This window comes from Hippichthys cyanospilos, chromosome 9, assembly GCF_059441005.1.
Source record: "Hippichthys cyanospilos isolate Australia breed blue-spotted pipefish chromosome 9, RoL_Hcya_1.0, whole genome shotgun sequence".
Lineage (NCBI taxonomy): Eukaryota > Metazoa > Chordata > Actinopteri > Syngnathiformes > Syngnathidae > Hippichthys > Hippichthys cyanospilos.
Window position 1 is genome coordinate 14,058,437 of NC_142377.1, and position 25,271 is coordinate 14,083,707.

Genomic DNA, 25,271 nt, shown 5'->3' on the forward strand with positions numbered 1-25,271 from the left:
AATGAGGCTGGCGGTGCGGCTGGGGGGAATCACTGGAGACCCCCTAAACACACATATGCAGAACACACAGAAAACATACACATGAGGTGGAATCGAAGGAATGGGTGAAGAGGAAGGAGGTCTTAAATGATGAGGGTCAATCGGGCAAGCGCTACTTCTCAGGGTGGGCCAGCCTGGACTGTGAAGGATGTACTTGTACTAATATTTAGCTCACTCCCCATGCTCTAGTGCAAAGACTTATACCGAGGGTGCTTAGGGACCCACGTTTCGGACTTTACTTTCCTCATTTTCTGATTTATTTCCGGACAAATGTGGTCCGAAGCGGGCTAAAATCCGCACCCGCTAAATTAATGGAGTTGTAAAGCGGGAAAGGCTCGTGGGAAATATGACCATAGGGCTTGAAATGCTTCTCTGTGTGTGTGTGTGTGTGTGTGTGTGTGTGTGTGTGTGTCTCTGTGGTGGCCCCCACTTCTGTTTGGAGCGACGTACTACTTACACGTACTCCTCATTCACATCCAACATCGTGGTGGGCCCTGTCATCACTAATCCCATGCCTACGGTAAATACTGTATGCATATATGTATAGTTTCCGACTCCGGTATCCTGGTCTAGTTTCTGAGTCCAGTTTTCTGAGTCTACTTTCAGACACTCGCTGTGGTTATGTTGGATTTTTTGGTGTATAAGGACTCTCTACTTTCCGCTTCTGTATTCTCGGCCCAAATTGTGCTCCTCACATGACAAATATTGAGGATTTAGCGACTGGCATATCCTCCATCGCACTCACACATTGAGCCCAGAGAGCAAGAATGAAAACAGCATGTCAGCATGCAATGTTCTCGCTAAAGAAGAAAATACAAACTTGTTTCCTCAGTCAAGCGAAACCATGTTGTAAAATACAGTGCGGCAAAGCGAAGCGTCTCATGTGTGGTGATGTGTGCCTCAAAAAGTCTAGTACGGCACACATTTTTTTTTCATAGTGACCATTTGTTAAAATGCTACTCAAAAAGACACCTGAAACGATGGAGTTCTATAACATTAAAGTGTCTTTTAGAAGAGTAGCCCCTTCTGGAGAAAAGACTGTCACAATCAGAGAGCTGCTGCTGCACTCAGAGAAGCTCGGTGCTGGGGTCAAAGGTCAGCGGCACTGGACGAGTGGGGTTGGAGTGGGTGGAGAATATTATGGGGCGTGCACTGAGGGATGAGGGAGCGAGAGAGGAGCTGCATCTGGATCCAGAAATGTTTCCCAGCCAAGTTGCTTTTGTTTAGTCTGAAAGACAAAAGTGTGAAAGCAAGGAGGGGCTGACACTGAAGGAACGTAAAAAGGGAAGCGTGGGCGGTCAGGTGTGATTGAATTGTTGAAAGAATTTCGACACCTGGCAATTATATAAATGCAGGAAGTAAAGATATGGAGATGTTCAGCTCTTTTGCAGTCTGTGGGAATTTTTGTCCATTCACTCAATAGATTCTGTGTGAATTTACTGACGTAAGTTCACAATCTGTTGTAATTCATCACAAAGGTATTTCATGGGTTTGAGGTCAAGGCTGTCAAGTTATTCCACACCGGACTCACCTTCTTGGATGTTGCTTCAACTTTGGAAATATATGGAGCTGTCACCTGCAGTGTAACTGCAATTTTACAGTGTAAACATGTCAATTAGCAGCTTTTACATAAATCTGTACTACACTCGTTTTATATCCGTCTTAAAGCAAGCCACGTATTAAAGCATCTGTAGTTTACTTTTTTCACAAAACCTAGTGACTTTTTTTAAACTTGCAAATATGCCATAGTTTCAAAACTTTAACACCAAATCAAAAAAGTCACACAAAGAACTAAAAGAAAGCACTAAAGAAGAACTGAAGACTAAAAATCTAATAAAAAAATCTATAAAATAATCCTTTCTAATTGAATAGTTTCTAATTGAAACTAACTGAATCAAAACATAACAAGACATGACAAAACATCTAAATACACAGTAAATTTCTAGCTTACATTTTACTTTACAAGACATTAGAATTTGCTACCAATGTTTTACTCTCTTCCAAGTACATTTACCTTTAAGTATTACTCTGTTTAAAGTCTAAACAGAGTACTGCTGTCCCAGTCTAAACTTTAGACTTAGACCAACTATAGTGTAGTCTTTTTAGTGTAAAATGTACTCTATGATATTTACTGTGTATTTTGAAAAATCCAAGACCTTTACAAACATGATACATTATGAGTTGGAAGTTTTGAAATCAGTTTTGAAATCAGTTCTTTCTTTTTTTCTTTTTTTTTTTTTTTTTGAAGTGACACCATGATTATGTTGTTCTATTTCCATATAAATGAAACACGTCTACAGAGGTTTTTCCTTTGTGGTATATGCACAGAAAATATTCAAAATATTAACAATGTGAACTTCAAACACAGTTTTTAGTGGCCCTTAAGTGGGTGTTTGTGTGTCTGTGCTTGTTATGCGTGCACCTCCCCCATCTCACCAGGTTTGAGATGGTGGAGAGGTCAGCCTCCTCTTGACCTCTGCGTTCCATAGCCCCGCACCATATTAAGACCACACGCACGTAACACACACAAACCAGTCGCCCAGTGAGGAACTCAGACCATCAAGTTGAAAAGTTGATGCATCCCTAAGGCAACAATTATTTGGGGAACAGCAACAAGTCAACAAACATCTGGAAGAAAAAAAAAAAAAAGAGTAGTTGGGGCAGACATTTATCTGCTCTTGAACCTACTTTGTTGCTAAAAAGCAACATGAACAGACTTGGTTACGCATTCTCAACTTAAACTGTTAGGTAGTTCGAAATTGGTAGGTAATTGCTGATTATACAACATTAAATCAACACACACAGGGCAATATCTCAGGCTGTGGAATAAATTGAATTAATTGTTGTTTTTTTTTTGTCATGCAAAAAGATGACAGTCAGAAAATCAGCTAAATCATGAAAACGGGTTTTGCACAGAATGCTGGATAGATGTTTTTTCAAAATGTGAATATAATTAGTTGTGGCATAAGTTGAGCACGTGATATGAATAGCTAATCTTTTGCAAATGTTAAAACTGACTTAAAGACAGCATATGTTATTGTTTTCTGAACGTTTTGCACCCATTAAAGGAAAAACGGCTTTCAATTAATGTATGGTGAGTTTATTACTTCGATTAATATGGCTGGAAATCTAAATTGCCCAGAATGAGTTAAAAAAAAAAAAATCTGCCTAGATTGATTTATTTATGTATCTTTTTGTAATAGGTGCTGCGTATATATAATATACATGCATACAATTAAATAACATCATAAATAAAAAAATATACAAAGGATTTATTTACCTTTGAGCGACTTATGGCCATATTCCATAGTGAGAGTAGCCCAGCCTAGGCTAGCTTAGCCTTCTTCGTATTTTTTTATGATCTCCAGATTCGTTTCCATATAGATCATCTTCTTCTCTCTTTAACATCACTAGCACTCTTGGGACCCATGGCTAACCCATTCAAGTTTGAATTAAGCAGTAAAATGCACAATAAATACGTTATTTAAAGCACTCAGACGAGATCTGGGCTTTAGCATGCAGCCATTTTGACTGTGACGCCAACCAGTAGCAGACCAGCATTGTATTGACATAAGTTGACGCGTGTATAGACGTGTGAGCGCGGACACATCCAACATAGCGGTCACGCGCGCACACTAACCGCCATGTTGGATGCGTCTCAAGGGGACAAAGAGGGAACAAAAAACCATTGCGGTCCTCTTGATAAGTTGAAAAAAAACATAAGGCAGGGACGTGGTAGACCGGGGGTCCACTGTACCTGAAAAACATTTTTATATGCATAAAAAATAACAAAGGTGTCAATCACATGACCATTATTACAAAGGTGGGCAATATAACAATAACCAAACACAGACGACAGAATTGGGGAAAAACTACATTTTTCTAAAACAAAAATAGTGTTTTTGAGGGAGTTGTACTTGGGCACGTTGGTTTTTAGAGTTTTGCCAGCAGTCTTTCATGTTCGACTACACAGACAGCACTTTGTTCAGCTGGAATTTGGTTTCCTGACCTCAACACATACACTCCATAATATATATAGGAGTATGTACAGTAAGGTGGACCACCCTAAAGGCTTTTTTAGTGTGTGCTCTCTCTACACTACACTTGACCATGGTTGTGAGCAAATGGGATTTCATGTGGCGGCTGCTGACAATTTATCAGTAATTGTAAGTTGAGACCTACTGAACCGAGTAAAGTGAGTTTTTTGTGTTTTTTGGACGTCAATCTTTACGGTTTCAAGACCTCCGACCTTTCGTATGTCTTTGACCTAATCAAAGGGAGAGGAGAAAACAAGCATCCTTCAGTCATTCATCGCTTCATCTTTGTCCCCTTTAAGAGCGCTCTGTCTGTCGTAAGGAGAAATCAATGTGGATAGAGGGACACAAAGAACGCTGGGACCCCCACATATGACACACACATAGCACTAATGAAGTTGAAAAAAGAAAGAATCTTTGCAGAAAAACTACTTTACGAGCACTGTGGAATTGCAGCCATTTGTTTGGGTCCAAAGTTCTTGACCTTGAGAAGAAAGAAATGAAAAGGTTTGAAAAGTCTTAAATGTGTTTTGAGCTTCTCCTTCATCTTTGAATATAGCGTATGGAATTGTGTATGGAATAGTTATTTGCATTTTTGGGATTTCTTAGTTTAGTCCTCAAAGGTCCATGATATTGTGAGGATGGCATTGTAAATCTCAAATAAATAAACGAAAGCATTAGGGACGACAATTAAAGCGTTTGACAGCATGATCGGTGTCATGTGATTAACAGACAGGGCACAGAAGTGGGAAATTACAATGTTTTTATACACAATTATCACTACCATCTGAAGCTAGACTCACAAACTAGACTCTGAAAAAAACTAAGATAAGTTGACAGTTTAAGAGCTTGACAACTTTTTGACAATGTGCCACTGAAAACCTAGACCTTAAATACTGTCACACATTGACCTTACATGACATAAAAAAGACAAATTGAAGGACTATTAGTATCTGCCTAGCATCTGAAACAACCAGGAACAAACCAGTCACAACAGTGACTATAGGATCCTGAAATGAAATATGAAGCATGATAAATACATAATATTGACAACGATGACAAATACATGAGCATAGCAAATGGTTTCAAAAGAATGTTTTATGCCGTTGTGGGCATGAACACTGACAACAGATTGTAAATTGTTTCTCAAGGCCAAACCAAATAAATCAAAATAGGCCAAATGGCCGATAGTCCCTGATTATCTGATCTTTTTACTGCTATGTACTCTAACCGTTTACAGTAGTTGTATACAAGTAACAATTCACAGGTAACAAAGGGTTAAAATATAAATGAAGCACGTATGAGGTAAATATGACCCTCATTCAACTATTAGTAACACAAAAACATACTGCATGACAAGAATTAACGTCCTTATAACTTCATCAATGGCGCTACGGTATCCATTGTGGGGATTGAAAAGAAGAGTTCATTTATTTGTTTGTTTTAAAATACTTTTACTGTTGGCCCTCGCTATTCACAGGGAGTACATATTATGCTGGTCAGGGAATAGTGAAATTCCCCATATAATTCACACTCATTCAAATGAATTCTATATTATGCATTATAATTTTCTTTAAATCAATCAGTCAAATAATTGGTAATCTGTATTTTTGGGGTTCAAAAATTCACATCCGTTTGAAAATATCCACCCTGTTTCTTATATCATATGGGATTTGAAAACCGATCATAGAATTTAGTACTGTATAGTCGGATGAACATTTGGCCTCAAATGAAGGCGTAATCCATCTCATGTTTTTTGTCTGTGTGTGTGTTTTTACAAAGTGTGCATGTGTGTGTGTGTTTGAGCACACGTGTGATATTCTGTAATGGACCTGTATGTAAGCCTCGTTAGCAAACGCCAGTAAGACCTGAAGTGCCTTCAGGATATGAGCGCTGCTTTTGAGAGCCGCATTTTCCACAGCATTCTTACAACGCAAAACACATCATGCACACACTCAACAAGCACTTTTGTGTGTGGGCAGCTAACAGAATTGTTGAAACAGGATTCCCCGCATCTTCTGGGGATCTGAACGCATCGTCATTAGATATCCGAGAGCCTATATCCACTTTTTCATTTGTGTGATGAAGATGATAAGCGTTAGGTTTGCTCTAGTTGTCAATCATTCTTTCAATCTACTTTTTTTTTCATTTAGATTCTTCCATTCTTTGCCAAATGCAAATTATGAAGATTACAGGTGCAAACAGTTTTTAAATTTTTTTGTTGTTTCACCTTCCTTGTCACCCCTATTCCTATTTTGTTTGGTAACCTAACCTGCACCCCCGTTTTTTTCACACAACACACACAGGCACGGGAATGAAACTTTCTCCTGGAGTTTTCCCTGCAAAATCCAAACAAACATAAAACAGGACTAACGCAAAAGATGGAGGAGGAGAGAAAAGAGGAAGTTATTTTCTCAGGTTTTTGAGGCTGCGCTGCATGTACTTCTGACAGGTGGGAGGGGAGATGAAGCGTGCATTGTGCGCACTTGCTAATTGGCATTGTTAGCGGGGACCGTTCACTGTGAATGGCGGAGATAGCATTCGCGAGGTTTCTGCACAGTGAGTGGTAGAGATAGGCAGAAAACGGCCGTCACAGGCAAAGGCTGCTTATGCTAAAGCTACATAAGGTCTGATAAACTTGTAGGCCTTTCATGGGCTCAGCGGGAGGAGAGAGACAAGGGGGGAGGATGGATAAAAAAAAAAAAAAAAAAAACTCTAAAGCAGAGCACACTAGTCAGCTTCTGGCTATTCTTTAAACACTCTGAATAAAAAGCTCGATGGGGCTCATGAAGCCAGGTGACACATGCAGCAAATAATGAGCCATTGTGTGTGCGTGTGCGTCAGACTCATGTGCACTTCAAGTGTCAGGTAGCACACAAGGTGTGTGTTACAAGCCACTGGCCACATGAATAGCCTTGCAAACAGCACTGGATACATTTACACACACCTGCACGCGCACACACTTTGGCCAACCCGCTTTTTCAAATGCACTGCACATATATGCCGTTTTCTAATAACTCGCGAGCACATGTGAAAACAAACCTGCAAGGTTTTGTAGGTGCCGTCAGTTCATTTGTTTGAACCTCCTGCATTCACCCTCGGCATGCCACCCACCTGTCCTTTATTTCAATGTATTAACTTCAGTGTCCCTTAGAAAAGAAAAAAAGGCCCTTGACTCTTGTATTGCTTCTGGTCTCTATACAGAAAATGGAATACTAGTATACACACATGAATATCTCAATGGCCTCACTTTCAATCTCCTGAATGGCTTGGTGGCTGACAGTGAAGAAAGTGATGAGTATGACTCAAGGTCCAATGACCTCTCCAAGATTATTGAAAAATGCCTTCACACAAAAGGGTCACGTGATCTGCTTTTCAAAGGTAGTAAGAAAACAAAAATGTGTAATTTTTACATTTAAAGCAATACTAAGGAACTTTTCAACCTTCATGACATTTTCAGAACTCTTCTGATTTAACATTGACGTACAACTAATTGAATGGTACTTTTGTCATGGGGTGAGGTGGTCTTTATCGCTTTTACCGGTACTAAGCAGCTTTGAGGAGGGTGGCGGTAACCCTGCTACACACAAAAAAAAAAAAACTATAAAGAGCTGACTGTTACACAACTAAGATCACTTTACCTCTCTCCATTTGTGCCGAAGACGGTTCTCGGTTCATCTACGCGCGGTTCTTGTCATGGCCAAAGCTGCAAATTCAATGTTTTTGTTTTTGTTTTTTTTCTTTTCTGGTAAGACAAAAAATAAAAAGGGAGGCTACCCGGATAAAAAGGTCATTCAAGTACTGTGTTCGGACATATTTGAATATATGTTCGAACACTCGTAAGTGCATATGACTGTTCTTGCAAGTATGTTCAAACAGGTTTTTCAGTCAAAAATGTTTATTCCACATTACACATCCTCTGTATGTTAGTGCCTGTTGCATGACTAACTTGCACATCTGTGATAATTCTTTTAATAAATATTGTAATGATTTACCAGAACAATCTGAAATGACAGAAAATTTCAACAACGGTCGAAAAAATAATCCCCAATCCAAACACAATGAGTAAAATATGAGATAACACAGCAGTATGAATACTGTTTAACCAAAGAGGAAGTAAATTGTACTTAAAACAGAAGTCATTCAAATGATGAATTTTCCACGGCGCTGTTTGCGATGAGAAAGCTAACCATCCCAAACTGAAGCAAGTAGAACTGCTCATTCACATTAACCTCTTGTAATCACATTGTTTGTCTTAGAAATGAAACGAGTGTTTCGTTCGGATTTGTTGAGCTTGGCGTATGCTGGCAACGTAAGCGAATTGATTCACTTTTGATTGTGGAATTGAGGCGGCCCGAAGCAAATCAACTTCCCCGTTACGTTGCTTGTATAGAATTACGGTTGCCTCTAATGAGCCTCATTATTCTTTACTTGATTAGTAGCTATTATTTAGTACAAATCCCTTAAGATAACATGTTGTTGGACCGTGTTATCCTTGTAGACCACAACAGAGTAGCATTTCATTTCCCTGCCAGCAGTCATAATCCTCCGACCGGTGCGGCCGTCGCAGATGACGTGGAAGCAGATGGCAAGCGCAAGATGATGCTGGCGTAATGATGCGTTTGTAAATAATCTCCCAGTCACAGTGGTAAATAGCAGTTTGTTTAACAAGCATCACATCATAGGGGCACTTTCACCCTCTGCTGTCACTATTTCTTCCTCCTCTTTATCCCTCGCGCGCTCCCTCTTCTCCTCTCGCGCTTGCGTCGGGTACAGCAGAGAGCATTAATAATAATAACAATGATAAACACAGAGCGCAGATAACCAGAGTAGTGTGTGTATAAGAGGCCCTCACACTCCGCCGGCTCACAGCGCTTAGCCCCCATTAAAGACGGGATGCTGAGGGATGGGTGGCGGGAAAATAAAAAGCGGCTATTTTGCATGATATTAACCACATGAAAGCGTACGAGGACAGTAAAAGTGGCTGAAGACGGAGGGAGGGGAGCGAGAGGGAGATGGTGGAATAAAGTAAATAGCGGTTGGCGGACTTATCGGGCGTAGCACCGTCAGACGTGTGCGCATGTGTGTGTTATCGTGCGCAACACTGTCAGGCAGCCTATTGTTTGGGAAGTGATAAAAGGCAATTCCAGAGTCCCTTGTAGAAACGCATGCTTGGCTTAATTTGAGGGCCGTTTTCCATAACAATGTTGACAGTTTATACCGAACATCTCTTCTTCTGCATAAAGTCTCCCCGTCCCCGTTTGTATTCCCTTGTTTCCCCTGCTCATCATTGCTGTATGCGTCTTTTCACTTTGTACTAACCTGCATTCATGTCTGTGTTTATTAGTATGTCACCCTCGTGTTTGCCGTATTCCCTTTGAGGAGGCGACAATAGCTGATAGACTAATACCTGTCAGTAACGGCAGATTGGAATGTTTTTCCCTCTGCCCCGTCCTAATCTGGTACCGACACAGAGCATTGCGAGCTGCGCTTCGCTGCCATCAGAGGAGAGCATGTCCTCTCATCATTGTGAGAGAGGGCCTATTAGAGCAGCCCGGGATGATGGCAGGCAGGGAGGAGCGAGGGAAAATAAGGGAAGAGATCGCAGGTTCAGGGCAGGATAATTGACACGGATGCTCCCATAGCCTGTGGAGGAGTCTTTTTGTTTTTTTCCCTCTCCAAGGCCTTTAGTGCAGGAGCAAACAAGAAGACACGCTCGCAAACACATGTACAGTGCATTCGTGATGAATGCATGTTTTCAGAAGCCCATGTGCTCTCGTTTGCTCTTTGTGCAGCGCGACCTTGATATGAAACTGTTGCCTATAATCCACATTGTGAGTACATTGCAAACAAGTCGCATAACGCACATAACAAAGCACGATTCTGACAAAAAGCAGGACTGCAATCAGGTTTCTTGGGTGACCTCCAATGCAGTTAAACTATACCATCATAGATACCCACCTCCTGTTTCCAGTATTTCCCGGTCTTGTGTTGTTGGGTTAGGGTTAGGGGTTAGGGTTAGGGGACAGAGAAAGGGAACAACAGCTGCCTTTCTCTGTCCCATGACATCCAGTCAAACGGCGCTAGTTTCAACTGTGCGTGTTAGTGAGTTCCACCTCAAGTTAGGGCAAAGATAGTGCTCTTGCTTCTAGCTCCGTTTCTGTAACCATTTGGGGTTTAAGACGATTAGGTGGTTGGCCGAATATGCCCAAGGCATGGTCCCGGCAGAATAAATCTTGAAAAAATCTGAAATTTAGGAGACAAATTTAGGGGCAGTAACTAATGAAGGAGATCTTTTTTTTTTGCACGTTGACCCAGAAGTGCAAATTCAACATACGGGAGAATTTGCTGCCTGTCAACCTGGTGCATTATCGTAAAACAGGAAACATTGTGCTTCAAAATACTGTTCCATAACAAATTAATGTATGACACGATAGCTAGGCGGTGTATCGGTCGACCGCAGTCGACGAATTGAGCACCCCTGCTCTAGATTATGCCTCAAAGCAGAGCAAAAAACACGCTTGAAGAATCACAATAAATTGTACACGGTAAGTGTACCTATTTGGGCCAGAAGCATTTTCCAATTTGGACTTTGACTCTTGATCTATCTTTATCTGTGTTATGACTCGGTCCACATTTCTTTTTGTCATTTACATTTTGATACGAAGCCAAAATGTCACTGCAGGAGGATGTTGCGTTTTTCCTTTCAACACTCAAACTTGAGCCACAACAGAGTTGGTTTTCGTTAGAGATAAACCTAAGGTGCTATCTGCTTACTATAATCTACGTATAAAAAAAGAGGAGAAAAGACTCGTGGCCATTCTATTCCTTAAACCTGTTATCATTTTTCAAAGCTGAGCTGTCTCTTGCTTTCTTCCCTGCTTCAAGGCTATTTTATTGTATTGCAAGCAGGAAGTGTTCTTATTGTAAAGTATTTTTTTTTTTTTTTTATCATCGTATTTTATTGTCTGGGGAGACGTCCTCCGGCTGGTGGTCTTGTGAACAAAGCCAATGAGGGGGGGATTGATAAAGACACTTTAATGGGCCGCTATCTGCCCTTGATGGGACTTCAATACCAAGTGGATATGTGACAAACCAGTCTGCGCTTGAAATGTTGCAGACAGGAGAATCAAGAAAAAAATGTAAGGAAGACTTTCAAATGCAACGGAGACATTTCTTCCTTACATAAAGACTTTTGGAGGACTCTCAGATAAATTATGTGCGCGGGAACAGGCTCGAGCACTCTGGGCTCTCCTCGGTTGATCCCCTCGTCCTCCCCGTTACAAATGGCCGCACGTAGGAAATGAGAGGATTGTTATTTCAAACTTAATAATGTTACACGACTCCATTAAGAAAACGCTGCTCTATCAAACTCCCACAATCTCCGGAGATAATTTAATCACCAAATGCCAAACTGCCACGCCACATTTAGGTGTAATTTTCATCCATGCAAAGGTAATTTGTTTCGGTATTATGAATTAATTAAAGCCTAACAAAGATGGAGGAGGCTGTAGAATGTCTAATCAACAGACCCTTGAAGACTGATTGATTCTTGCTCCTCCGCATGGTGGCCTATCATGCTTTGTCCTCCACGTCTCATCTCGAAATTGATTCTTCTACCTTTACGCGGTGGCTCTGTTTTCCTCTTTAGATCCGACACTGTTTGTGTGAGTGGGTTGATCTGGAGAAGTGTGGTTGACGTCTTGTACCGTCAGTCTGATGATAGGGCTCTGCAAACACCACTTCTTACTTTTTACTTCATCACGCTGCATTTAGAAAGTCAATCTGTTGGCAATATAACAGCTTATCTAACATTTGGGAATTGTTTGTTTATATCATTTCAGAGAACTCATCATTCGTCATGATGGCCGGAGAGACCACACGAAGTTTTTCCACATCATTTTCTATCACAGAACCATGCATATTTAAAAGCATAGTGCTCGTTTTTGAACCGTTTGCGTGAATGACAAAAATTCTCTCATGACCTGTTCAGTATCTGAGCATAAACAACAATGTCTGCTTTCACCCCAAATCACCCTGATAAAGCATTTTCTTTCTCTAATGTTGGTTTCCTCAATACCAGATTGAATATGAGTAAAGATACCAATAAAATGTAAATGCGATGGACTGTAGTTTCACACAAAAAAATGGCTTATGTTGCAGAAGTTAGTTTGGAGTTTTTGATGAAAATGGAATTTATGGAAATACAAATTTCCATTTTGAAATTTCTATCAAGGCAACCTACTTAAGGGCTCGACTTTTATTTCCCAGGAGCCAAATTGTTCAAATTGGAATTGAAGAAAATACATTTTATTTGGAAATACAAATTTCCATTTTGAAATTTCTATCAAGGCAACCCACTTAAGGGCTCGACTTTTATTTCCCGGTAGCCAAATTGTTCAAATTGGAATTGAAGTGTATGAAAATAAGATTAGTGGATGATGCGCACCCTTAAGAGATGAACGTACCAAGTGTTTAATCGTATTTTCCCAAAAATAGGGATTTCACTTTGGCAACCTTCAAACTGCCATGTATTGTATGTAATTTTAAATGTAATTAAATGTAAAATAAGATGTCAATGTCTCAATATATATTTTTGCCGACATAAGCCCGGTTTTGTGAAAAAAAATCCATCACAATCGTGTTTAATGTGTGGCTTTGTAATGTGCACATTTTTTCATATTAAGCCATTGAGCAACTTTAAGCTACAAAAAGTAAGCGAGAAATTTATCCATCTAATGTGACATCTTAACAGTATTTTAATGTTTCTTTTCTTGTTGTGACCCTTGTAGTTACACCCACACCCCCTATTTGGAAATCAGCTTTGTACTAAAACATAGTGTCATTAATAAATTTAGACAGTATGTAACAATTTAAGGATATATTACACAGGATAGCAAAGAAGATTTCAAAAGTTAACACTACCTTCTTTGTTATGGGCAGTCTTTATCATTTTGGTATGAGCTGCCAAATATACACATTTTTATCTGAAACATGAAATTTTTCAATGGATTAATCCCAAACAAACTGCTTTATATGTGGCTGTAGATGTTTTATTTTGAGTCTGATTTGATTCTCCATTTCCTTTGAACGTTCAAAGATTTATATTAGACAATACAAGATCTGAGTATATAACTTTAAAGGTCAAAATCTTGTTTTGATTCTTTTCAGCACCCATGAATTCAAATATTTTTAATGTTACACTTCAAGTGTCTTCAAGATGCTTCGACATGTCGGAACATTAACTGGATTTGATAGCATCATAATCAAACTCTACTTTTTGTCATGATGTTGCTTCTCTTTGATTTTATTCACTATCAATCAATGATGGACAACGAGAGACTTTTTTTTTTTAAGTCTGTCATCCTTTCAGGTTTTCATACCGTTGTGAAGCATGACGTTCATTGACATTATTGTCAGACTTGTTACATTCCTTTTTTTTTTCCTATCCTGTACATGCTGGCATAAAATGCATCAAGTTGTAGCCATTTGTCACTCAATCATTCCTGTAGCTGCTTGTCCCAGGGGATAATATTGTGTTTTCATATACAAGCGCATGCCGCAGGGTACCTGAAAGCGTCCTTTTCACCCCTAAACACTCACTGGCAGATGCAGCAAATAACACTAGAAACTATAAATCAAAGTTATAACATGTCAAAGTCATATGCAGACAAGCCCTTCTCACGCACACACCACACATGTCAGTTGTTATCTGTTTTCCAAATCTCCTGTACACAGTGTGGAGCTCTCGCTGCCAGCTGCACATACACACAAGCGCACACGCTACAAAAATGTTCACACCCAGCCGCATACAGTAAATACAACAAATACCTTCTCATCTGCTAGCAACAACACACCTCAAATCCAACCCTTGCTTATGTAAATATTTATCCTGCCTTAGTTGAGATATGGAGGGCATTGTACGTGGTGAAGACAATAGCCTCTTGGTTTGAGACTCAGCCTCTGACCGAAACTAATATTTTGCAAACACCATGTACACAAGCCGGGATTGAAATGTAACAAAAAAGTTTTGTTTGTCAGATAGCTGTAGGTGCATTCCTTTGCACGGTGGAGGGGGTGGGAGGCGGTTGGTGATAAAAACTGCGAGAGAAAGAGCACAAGTTAAAGAAAGGCTGGGGTCAGTGTGAAACTGGTGCACTTCAGATAAATCAACCTTGTAAAATAAACATTGTTTAGTGACAGGCAGGAGGCTTTGCGGAACCTTTTTGGTGTTTGCACTTTTCATCAGGAAACGCAAGTCTGGACTCCGAAACCCATCGGAACTACATATTGAAAGGGTCAAACAGCAATAATGATAACCATTGTAAAGAAAATAGTTTTGAATATTGAGATTCTGAACTTTCAGTTGGATTGATTTGTTGTGAAGACCTTGACAGCTCAACCTCAACAATCGCATTTGAATGAAGCCCAACTTACATTTAAGGATAAATGCACAGCCATTCCTGCAACCGCACTCCTTATTTTGTAGGAATTATTCCCATAAGAGTTTTCGCTATGAACTTAAATAACTCTTTATTTTTACTCCCGCTTCCATGTAGGTGACAATGTCCACGTTGCATCAAGTGACTGACACATTGTGTTGCGCAACATTTCAGCATCACGCTCGTGGCATGTGATGCACATATCTCAGAAATTCTTGCAGCGTGTCGATTTTCTGATGATTGGTCTATTTTGTCAATTGCAGCATTAGGTTTTTTTTTTTTTAATAATATTTTATTCAAGTTATGACAAATACAATGAGTCTAAACAAAACCAGTGAAAAATTCTGAATGATTTTAGTTGACCTTAGTTTGGTTTAATGCTAGTGCCCTTAAACCAAAAGCAAACACACACACACAATTAAAGAAAATAACAAATCACATCAAAGGAAAGCTGTGCAAAGGAGGTGCATAAATATGTCCATCTTTACATTAGCAGCTCAAGCCACTACAAAGGTAAAATGTTTACGATGGTTGGCTTGGAGCAGATGGCCTGCTAGTAACGATAGAAATAAAAACAAAGTGTAGGAGTTAAAAAAAGGATCTGGAATTGGCCATGAAAAGCAGAACAAATTCCATCCTAGCGAATGCCAGCCATAGTGACCCGCCTCCGACTTGAAGTGAAACTACAACACGTTTTTAAAAAAAAGCGCCTGTGGGGTCCGTGGGAACATAAAGGCAAACTACACATCGCCCCAGTTATCTTCTCAATTGGAAGACAATTTAATCCCGCTAACCATGGGGTTTTATTGGCATGGATTTTTGCCTGGGTGGCTCCCGTACTGGACAGTTAGCTGTTCTAGCTAGTTAGCTCTGGGAGTTAGCATACAGGCCGAAGAGCTGCTGGCTGTAGTCAAACCTCTAGGGCCTGAAAACTATGACCAATCCCTACCAAAATGCATACACATTGTCTTACTCTTAACCATTTTCAAGTGTAAAAACATGAAAACAATCATCACAATATTTTTGATTTTATCACATGATTACTGTTTTTTGTCATCTCAGCTCACAATTGCTGTTAAAAATAAATCAAATATTGGGCTATTTTTTATATGGATCGCAGTTTGAAGTGGACAAACGTAGATGATAACTGAATGTAACAAACCAAGCCAGGAAGCATTAGAATGTTCGCCTTCTATCTTCACTCGCATAGGCTGGAATCACGCTGACTCCTTTCAATTTTGGGGCATCCCAGAATTTGTTCAAAACGAAACAAAGAAACATTCTAAGTTTTTTGAAGGATAATTTTAATAATTTCCCAACGTTCAACCCAATCAAGTGACCTCAACCCGCTTATATTAAAGACATGCGTTTTGAACAATGGACCAGGTTTTCTTTTTTAAATCAGTGATGATTCAAGTCCTATTTGGCCACTTTACATAGCTAGTTAGACCCCAGGATCACCTGCTGTTAGTCTCCGGTGGCTTGAAGCAGATGACCAATTAAAAATCCTTTGGCAAATACCCAATCAGCACTGTGAGGGTCTTCCTCTCCACAGCATGCCACTGTTTTTTCACAGTCCTCTCCCTTTTTCATTGTGCCTATCGCGCTGAGCCACGGGGGTCTTTTCACTGCATACGGACACACAATGACACTCCTGCATGCACAAAAAGTGCACGCTCGCGAATACACACACCAGCGCAGCGCACCTTATTACTCTTTATTAATCTGCAGGGCGTTAATTGAAATCCCCCTGAGTCTGAGCCATACCTGTATTCTCGCTCTCATTATCATCCAAGGTGCCTTTGGGAGCACCGGGTGGGGGTGGTGACAGAAAGGACTTCAGAATCTTCTGTGACAGGCCAGTTTCTACATCCGCAGATCACAGTGAATTCGACTTAGCACTTGGATTCTGTCTTCTTGGAAATCAATGAGAAAAAGACAGATTTCTGGAGTCTCCGAATTCTTGTGTGAACAATACTTGCTGTGACCTCTTCCAGCACGAATGTGATCAGATGCATGTCTTTTCCATTACACCTGCCATCACGTGGAAATGCCTTCAACAAATGATTGGTTCATGCCCAATATTAAAGCAGTGACAGATAAATACTGCAGGTGCAGTATGCGAAGCTCTTTCTGTTGGAAGAACGCACAAGAATCCTGGATCTGGATCACATTGCCTAGAGTAGCTACAGGTGGACATCCAAGACACAGCTGCTTTGAGTCACAGACCACAATTTACAAAAGAATAAAAATAGCTTCAAATCTTCTGTGATGTAGTTCTGAAGCCTTTGGTGCTTCCATTTGGACCATAGCACAAACCCGTACACTTCGCTATCCTGGTTCACTTTCTGTTCCAGCTAGCATCAGCTGGCTCTCAACCGTAACTTCTTTTCACACTACACTCAGCAGAGCTCAACACTTTGTGGACGAACCCGTTAACGCTAAATGTTCTGCTTTGAAAATGAGGAAAAAAAGACTTGGACTCTGAGAAATACGGTCATTGGGATTGCGATCCAGTCTGGATGCGAGTTACCTCTAGAAAGAAATCCATGCAGTACTAAAGCATCAATTAAAAACCACCCAAGTGTAACGACCGTAGCACAGGTGTCGAGGCAAGTCTTCTCGGTCCAGAATAACCGAGCCGGAGTTCCGTTTACTTTTCTGGTGACAGAAGTTATACGCTACGATGAAAGACCATGTGCACATGCGGGCACACGAGCGTCAATATGTGCCAGGAGGGAAGAGGAGCCGATTAGTACTACTCTGAAAGTAATTACCTTAATTAAAGCAGTAATGTGTGGAGGCAGAAGAGTGGAGAAAGGAGAAGGGGGGTTGGACAGGAGAGAACCTGCCATCTTTTATGGAGCAGTTTAGGCACTCTGTGATTTAAGGGGTACACTCAACAGTGTGTGGGGGTGGGCAGAACAGCGGTTGAGGAAAAGGGCTTGTGGGGAAATAAAAGCGGTTTGTTATGGCAGGATAACAGGATAGGGGATAGTTAATAATGGAGAGATTGGGTGACTGTGGAAGAGAACTTGTGGAAATACGTAAAGACGTTTCTGTTACCGCTTTGTTACAGCTGAAACAATTCTTTTACAAAAATCACACAGGTATAATTGTCACTCTTAAAGTCAACAAAATCCCCCGAGAATGCAGCAATAAATAATGCAATGTTAAGCACTGTATTATGCTGAAACGGCTTTTAGTTCATTACAAAGCTGTGACAGCTGTGTTTTAAGTTCAAATTCATTCGTTTATTTTGTTCAAATAAATAGCTAGCATGCTAGTATCCGGTGTACTTTTTGCCAGGTTGGGCTTCTTGGTGAGAGGGGCATATGTTTTATATAAAGCTTAATGTCAAGGTAGCTAGCTTCTTTATTGCACTTTATGCCTGTTCACCATTGCCATGAGCTTGTCAGTCAGTCTAGTGCAGTATTTGTCAACCTTGTTTTATAGATGTGCATATACCCTGTGAAAAATTGTTTTTTTCTGCCAAGTACCCCCAAACAGCCATATTTGGAGTGTTGGGACATCCGTGCCTCATTTATTAAAATTTTGAAGTTAGTTTCTTTTGCAGTTAGATCATGTAACATCATGTGTTTTATTTCTGGCTCATCTACCAAAATATTGTGCAGTCATATACAACTTAACCAAATAAAGCCATGCCATGCCTTGCAAAACAGTAACAACAGTAATTTAGTAACAGTTGTTTTATGCTCCCTTTAATTTGCTCTTAATTTGAAAATAGACATTTACTCTTCCTATCGCAGCATTAAAATGCTCACTTTTAAGTGTGGCAAAGTCCTATAATGTGTGAATGGGTGCATCACAACATGCACCTGTGTCTTAACTCATTTAAAATCTATAAACAATAAAGTTCATTAGCAATCCCTGAGAGGTAGCCTACATTGAACTTGCGCGATTGCTTGGAAAAAACAGGAAATCAAATCGCAGAGCTTACAGGTGTGTGGAGTTGTGTGTGCGTGCCTGTGTTTGAGTTGCCATTGAAATAGCATCTTCTCTGATGGAGCGATAATGAAAATAATAACATCCCTGACAAAATATTCATAAAGGTAATGATGAATGCCACATTTCTCTGAGAGATACATCAGACGACATCTTGGTTAAAGGAAAAACAGAGAGCATCGTCTCCGGCACCCTCAAATTATCTGCTGCTTTCACAACTCACTGATAGCATAGATGAGAGCTGAGGAAAATGGACACACAATTATGCTCACTTGTCGTATATTAATACTGCTTCTTGACATCTTCCATGGACCCTGGGCTGTCATCTCTTTGTCTGCTTTAATTGAAAATTAATGGTTAGTGTGTTGCCAAGGCAACTGCGGGAGCAATGATGGTAAGTGAGTAACGTTCAAGCAGACACCAGTGGCATTGTTTGTCCTGTCTGACCTTGTAAGTCAGAGTAGAGGACAGACAGACGAGGACACAAAAGACATTTGAAAAAAGAATAGAGTGTTAAGGGTTGAATGCTGTGCACCGAAGCGGGGAGGAAAAATAAAATAAAGTTATTGTGGCCGTGCTTTTCGCCGGGTAGGGAGGAAAAAAAAATCAGTACATGGGGTGATTGAAGATATGATGTCAAAATGCCAAATGGAGAGACTTATTTTTGAGTGCAAGAGAAGAAAAGGCCTGGGAGTTCGCTGGGGAGCATCAGCGGCACCTTTGTGTTGATGGAGTCAGAGGGCACCTTATAGCTTCAGAATCATCTGGACACACGTGTCTTTGTATTTGTGTGGACATATTGGCTCCTTATGTTTACAAATCAAATGGGGCAAAAGGACAAGAAGACAATGACATTAAGGACAACTATCGGATTAACGCCAATACAAATTCGAAGGACATCAACTGCTTTTAGAAGAAAACTGTAACGTCCTGTCTAAAGATGACATGTTTAATATAACAAGATTTATAAGTTGAACTGCATCAGGTTGCTATCTGAAGTCAGTAAATTCCACATTTAAATATTCACCATAGTAACCGAAATACAGTTTTTGAATACAAAGAAATAAGTAAATGAAAACAGTATAATGAGCATTTGAGCATGGCTTTATATCTATCTAGCTCTCATAACTGAAGGGATTGATCTAACTGAAGGCAACGTACAACATGCTAGCGCCATCCTTCTACAAATTGTGTCCTCGGACTGCAAACTCACAACACCAAGTTGATAAAGAACAATTGAGATTTCACAGTAACCTGTTGCAAAATTCAAAGTTGTCCAAAACAATTTCTAACTTTTCAAAATGACTTCTTTTTACTGGACAACAAGGTCATGTCGATACAATGGAATTATAAACTTTGAGTGGGATATTAGACCAAGAACTCAATTTGTTTTGAACTCTTCTCAAAGGTGAAGGTGGAATGCTGACGTAAAATCCCAGAAGGAATGGGCAGCGGTAAAGGATCTTGTCAACGCAACTACTTTTACCGCAACAGCTGGTTCACCCATGGGCACCCTCTGCTCTGGACATGCGCATGCCAGGTACGCACAGATCATTACTCCGGTTGAAATTTGCTTGAAGTGAGCAGCTAGAAAAATTGTGGCCAATTTTTATTTTGTGTGCTAATATCACAGAAGTGTGTTTGAATTGCTATAAAAAGAGGATCCACCATCAGAGCACAAAAAAACTAAAACTAAAGACCCTCAAATTGTCCCTAGCCAATAGCGTTTACTTCTCCCCCAAATAAAATAAATGTATAAATAACATAGGGTTTCATCAAATAACATTTGTACTTACAGACTAAATGAAAAAATGTAATTATTGACAATTAGGTTTTGTGCTATTACCAAAATAATTGGAACTCAAAAAAAGATGTATTTGTGTCTTGGGACATGATTCATAAACAGTTCAAAACTAGCTACAACTTGTCAGTATCTCATTCCAGGTTTTATTATCGCATTTATGCACTCAGGAAACATGTTGAAAAATGTAGCAAAATGCCATCTCACGTGATTATAAGCAAGATGTGGCAAAGCAGTCGTCATGAAAACTATTCCAAAAATATGTGCGGTCAATTTGAATTTTTACACAAACATGTAATATTCTCGTTTCACTCACTGCACATATTTTTTGCTATACCTATTAACTACAACATTTTTAAACCTTTAGATTCCCTTTCTCACCATCACCGACTTAGAAGTAAACTACAAAAAATAAATAGTTGATATGTTTTCAATTTTAAAGGGCGAAGAAGTGCTCTGCATAAATTGTGAGGCGTTTTCAATGAAACGTTTTACGAAATGAATTAAACTTATGATTAAATTGGAATTTTAAGGACACATGTTGTGCAGTTATACACTACTGCAAACTGTTTGGAAGCAATAATAACACTTGGTAAAGCATAATTTTCTGCCAAGGGCAAACAGCCCCAATTTGGATTGGCACCAAATTAAACTTCTCACCTTTTGCATACGTGTGGAAGAAACTTGAGATGACAAGAAATGTATCAGCGGCCGTATTTATCGACCTCACAGAAGTATCGTGAGACTTCATTGTAAAGGATGTCCTCTATTCAGTACTATAGAATTTAGTAGGGCAGTGTGAATGGGTCCAAAGCTATGAACCAAAAATAAAGATATGGGTCCAAAGATATAAACCAAAAACAAATGTCTACTATGATGGACACAAATGAACAGCTGATATCTCACGAGGATATTGTGCTTGTTATATGCTATTTAAGATGTAAGATAATCCGAGATTCATTCATTAAGATTTGTGACGTGTTTTGACAAAAACAGGCGAATGTAGGTGATATGAGTTTTCGTTTTCGTTTGTCAGCGGCCAAATAATTAGAAAATATTAACATGAAATGAAAACACTATCGGTCCTGTCTGTCATACTTGCTCGAAAGTGCGGCGTTCACGTGTTTAGTTTGGCAAAGAGCTTTGCTATGGCTCTCCACATTTGCATCAGTGTTGCTGCTGTTACCTATTCCTGCAATCGTGACCGGGTGCTTTACATTTATGTGATAGGCTAAACTTGAGCTCCTTCTTAAAAGAATGCATATCACTCTTCCGTTATCGAAGTTGCCATTGGGGCATTTTGTAAAGTTACATTTAGCATTCATCGTACTTACAACTCTCACATGCTATTCCATTTGCATGTCTTCCTTTCGCTCCAGAACTATTAAATAGATGGACAAAATTAAAAAAGTAACACCTCGACAATGACTGCAATTAATTGCTCATAATCAATGCGTTATTTTGACTCCCCTCGTTAATATACACTATGTCTGCAAAGTCAATCGTGTGTGCAGGAACCTTGCTTCTTGTGCGGATGACAAACGGAGACTTATTGAGAGGCTTAAACTATGAGTCAGAGTGTGTGTGCGAGGGAGAGCTACAAAATGTCACTTCATATGCATGATATGGAAGATTGAGGTAAGAAATTGGGGATGGAGAAAGATAGAAAGTCTGAGAGAGAGAATGAGGCCAATGGATCACTTTTCCATATTGCATGTGTAGCTGAATCCATCATCTTGGGGAGCCATTATATGCGTCATTCACATCAAACTTTCCAAATTAAAGAGCCACCTCATCTCTACTGTACTCGGCTGGCTAATCCCCCCCACCCCCCCTTTCCCTGTTACTGTTTAGCCTGTGTGCGCCCTCACACGCGCGCCCCAACTTCTCCCCTTCTTTGGAATAAAGTTGCTGAGAGGGCTTATATATGATGTTTTTGTAGCTGCAGCGTAGCCTCGGGATGCAAAACACATCTCAGAGCTGCCAGATGAGGCCTTGCTGGTTATCTTATCTGATGCGAAAAAAGGGGGTGGTGAATTTTATTTGCATGCTGCATTGATGTTCAAATAGCTGTTTGAATGCTTCCTCAGCAGCCCGGACAGACTGTGATTGTGTGGCTGGTGAGCAAACAAGTGTATCAGATGATATCAGCCCTGCCCTACTTAACGAGCCCGGGTGAGACGCGCAAAACGCCGCAGATTGTGTAAACTTCACTTTGCTTCTACGCGCAGCGCCAGTCTAAAGTTTGGAAGCGCCTTCGAATTCTCGAAAACACCCAAGACGTCACAACACTTTGATATTGATAATGCAAAGCTGTGAAGTGATTGTCATTCCAGGCCAGAAAACAGGATCCACATCATAAAAGTGATTGAGAAAGTACATAGATTTGGAAATTGTTTATCTGGGGGAGAAAGGGACTTCCTTTGTAGAATCTAAATGATAAAACATTCTGTTTCAAAACTTTTGATGACAAAATAATTTCATCTTAACTGGCACAAGTGAGATGTGCAAACTCAGCAGAGCGTATAAACATCATTCCGCTTCTACATACAGCACCAGTCAGAAGTTTGGAAACTATACATAATGCACAGCTGTGAACTGAATGTCAAGGTAATTGAGAAAATACCATTATGTGAAAAATGTTTGTTTGGGCAAAAGGTGCCTACTTTGTAATGTAAATTATAAAACATGTTCCGTTTCAGCACTGTTTTGTTAACTAAATACTTCATTGACTTAAAACTAGCACAGCCAGCAGACACTGTAAACTTCACTCCGTTTCTATGTTCCGTAATGTCAAAAGTTTAGAAACACCTCCAATTTTCACTTACCTGTGCGATGAATATCATTTCAGGTTAAAAAAAAAAAAAACACTATCAAATAGCTGATTGAGAAAATACCAAGTTGGAAAGTTTCTCTCAGGGTAAAAGGGGCCTACTTTGTTTTTTCTAAATTATAAAGCCTACTTCGTTTCAATTTTTTGTCATCAAATAATTGTTTGACCTAACAGGTAAGATGCACAAATGTGGCGGTTTGTGTAAACTTCAGTCCGATTCTATATGCAGTGCAAATCAAAAGATTTGAAAACATATGTTACAACTAGTCATAATGTGTATAATATATACGCACCGGTCTATGAACTGAATTTCATTCGAGTCATAAAACAACATCATGAAGCTGATTGAGAAAGTACCCAGATGTGGAAAGCTGTTTTCTGTGCAAAGTTTGCCTATTCTAGGTCACTATTTTCTTTACGGGGTTTGTAAATTAGTGATTACTATCATTCACACTCTCATTTCCAACTACTGTATGAGGAGTTTTAATTGCTTGCATGCATGCTTTGAAAGGTAGACATTCCAGGTCATAAAACATCGTAAAGCTGATTGAGAAAATACCATGATTTAACAAAGGACAATTTAGGGTGTTCAATACACCTGCCATGTGCGAACCACGCATCCACCGAGCCACCGTTAAAGAATATAAATTATAACAATTGATAAATATTCTTATGTTTCCCAAATAATTCTTCCATCAATGGACAAATCAGGAAACATGAAATTTTGGGGTGACTCTAAACTTTTGACTGGCACCCGAACTTCACTTCTCAGCAACACATGGATTAGTGTGTGAGTGTGTGTGTAAAAGCTCCTCTACTATGCATCTGTTGCGCTTTATGGCAACAATAAGTTAAGTACCTCATATTGCAGCTATAAAATAAAGTCTGGTCTGAAAGTAGCTTGATGCAGGTTAAAAAAGTTGGAAGGGAATAATGCCACAAATCACATCGTGCTCTTTGGCCTCACACACACGCCGGAGGGGCCTGTCTGGCTTTCGTATGGACCCGAAAAATGACAAAAGGAGAGGCGAGTACAGGAAAAGTGAGGAGGAGAAACAAGAAGACAGATGAAAGGAAAAGGGAAAGAAATCAAGACAGTTATTGGCGGACGTGTGAATTTTAAAAGAAGGAGGCGTCACTCAGGGCGAGTGCCGGGCTTTCATCCCTCGCTGTATCGTGTCCTCGCACCTTTCGAGAGATCTATTTTCATATTTCTGGAGCAATGTGAACCAGGAAAGGTGAGCACGGGCAAAAAAAAATCTTCTCGAATCTTCCTATCTCAGTGCGACGAGAACTTTTTTTTTTCTTTGACAGACTTTCTGAGGTTTGATACCTGCGATTCCGCACTTAATCCTAGTTAGAATTTAAATAGGAGCTAAATCATTGTCTTTTCCCGACTTCCTAGTCCTGCCTCGGTGATGTCGCCCAATCTCCCGCGCTCGCTCTCCCGCAGGAAAAAGCCTGACCTCCACATTTTTTTTTTGTCTCCTTCCTTAAGATTGGTTTTAAATACTCAGCAGATTAAAGCACAGGCATGAAAGCTCACATTAGCCATATATTTAAAAATCCCCCCTGGTCGATAATCCATGTATTTGTCAGAATCAAACACAGGGAGAATAGAAAAGGGAAGCAATGACATGATGGGTAGCCAGAGCCAGACACATTGTGAAGGGGAATTAGAAGGAGAGAGATACATTTAACAGAATGTGGCCCGTAGGGAAAAAAAAAAAAAAAAAGTCCTTCAGGGTGATTATTGAAATTCACTCAACAAAGGCATCTATGAACGTTTTTGATGGAACTTTAAAAAAAGCAATGATGACCTCTGATACCGTTTTTTTTTTTTTGTTTTGTGAACACAAACACACATTGTGACCTGAAACGATAAATGTCAATGATGAAGTATGCAGTATGAGATGCCGCATAGGTTGTTCATATATCTCATACTTGGAGTGTTCGCAATTTGCCGCTTTTGCATTGAGGCAGGTGCAAGCTGCATCAAGCATTTACATGACGATGAAATGAGATGTTTTAACTCACTGTTGGGAAAGAGCCTGAATGAATGTGTACATGCGTAACATTGATTTAAATGCACAGCACATTCAATGGAAATTCTTTAACACACACAAAAAAAAGTGAGTTGTAATTATGAATACACT

General features: G+C 39.8%; 1 long non-coding RNA gene across 1 annotated transcript in view; it reads left to right on the forward strand.

Annotated features, from left to right (window-relative positions):
* Window positions 1-19,984, forward strand: part of LOC148419024 (uncharacterized) — an 85,976-nt gene extending 65,992 nt beyond the window's left edge. The window contains exon 3 of the long non-coding RNA XR_015866540.1: window positions 19,890-19,984. This is a non-coding gene — a long non-coding RNA (uncharacterized LOC148419024). The remainder of the gene's footprint in view (window positions 1-19,889) is intronic.
* The last annotated feature ends 5,287 nt before the right edge of the window (window positions 19,985-25,271 follow it).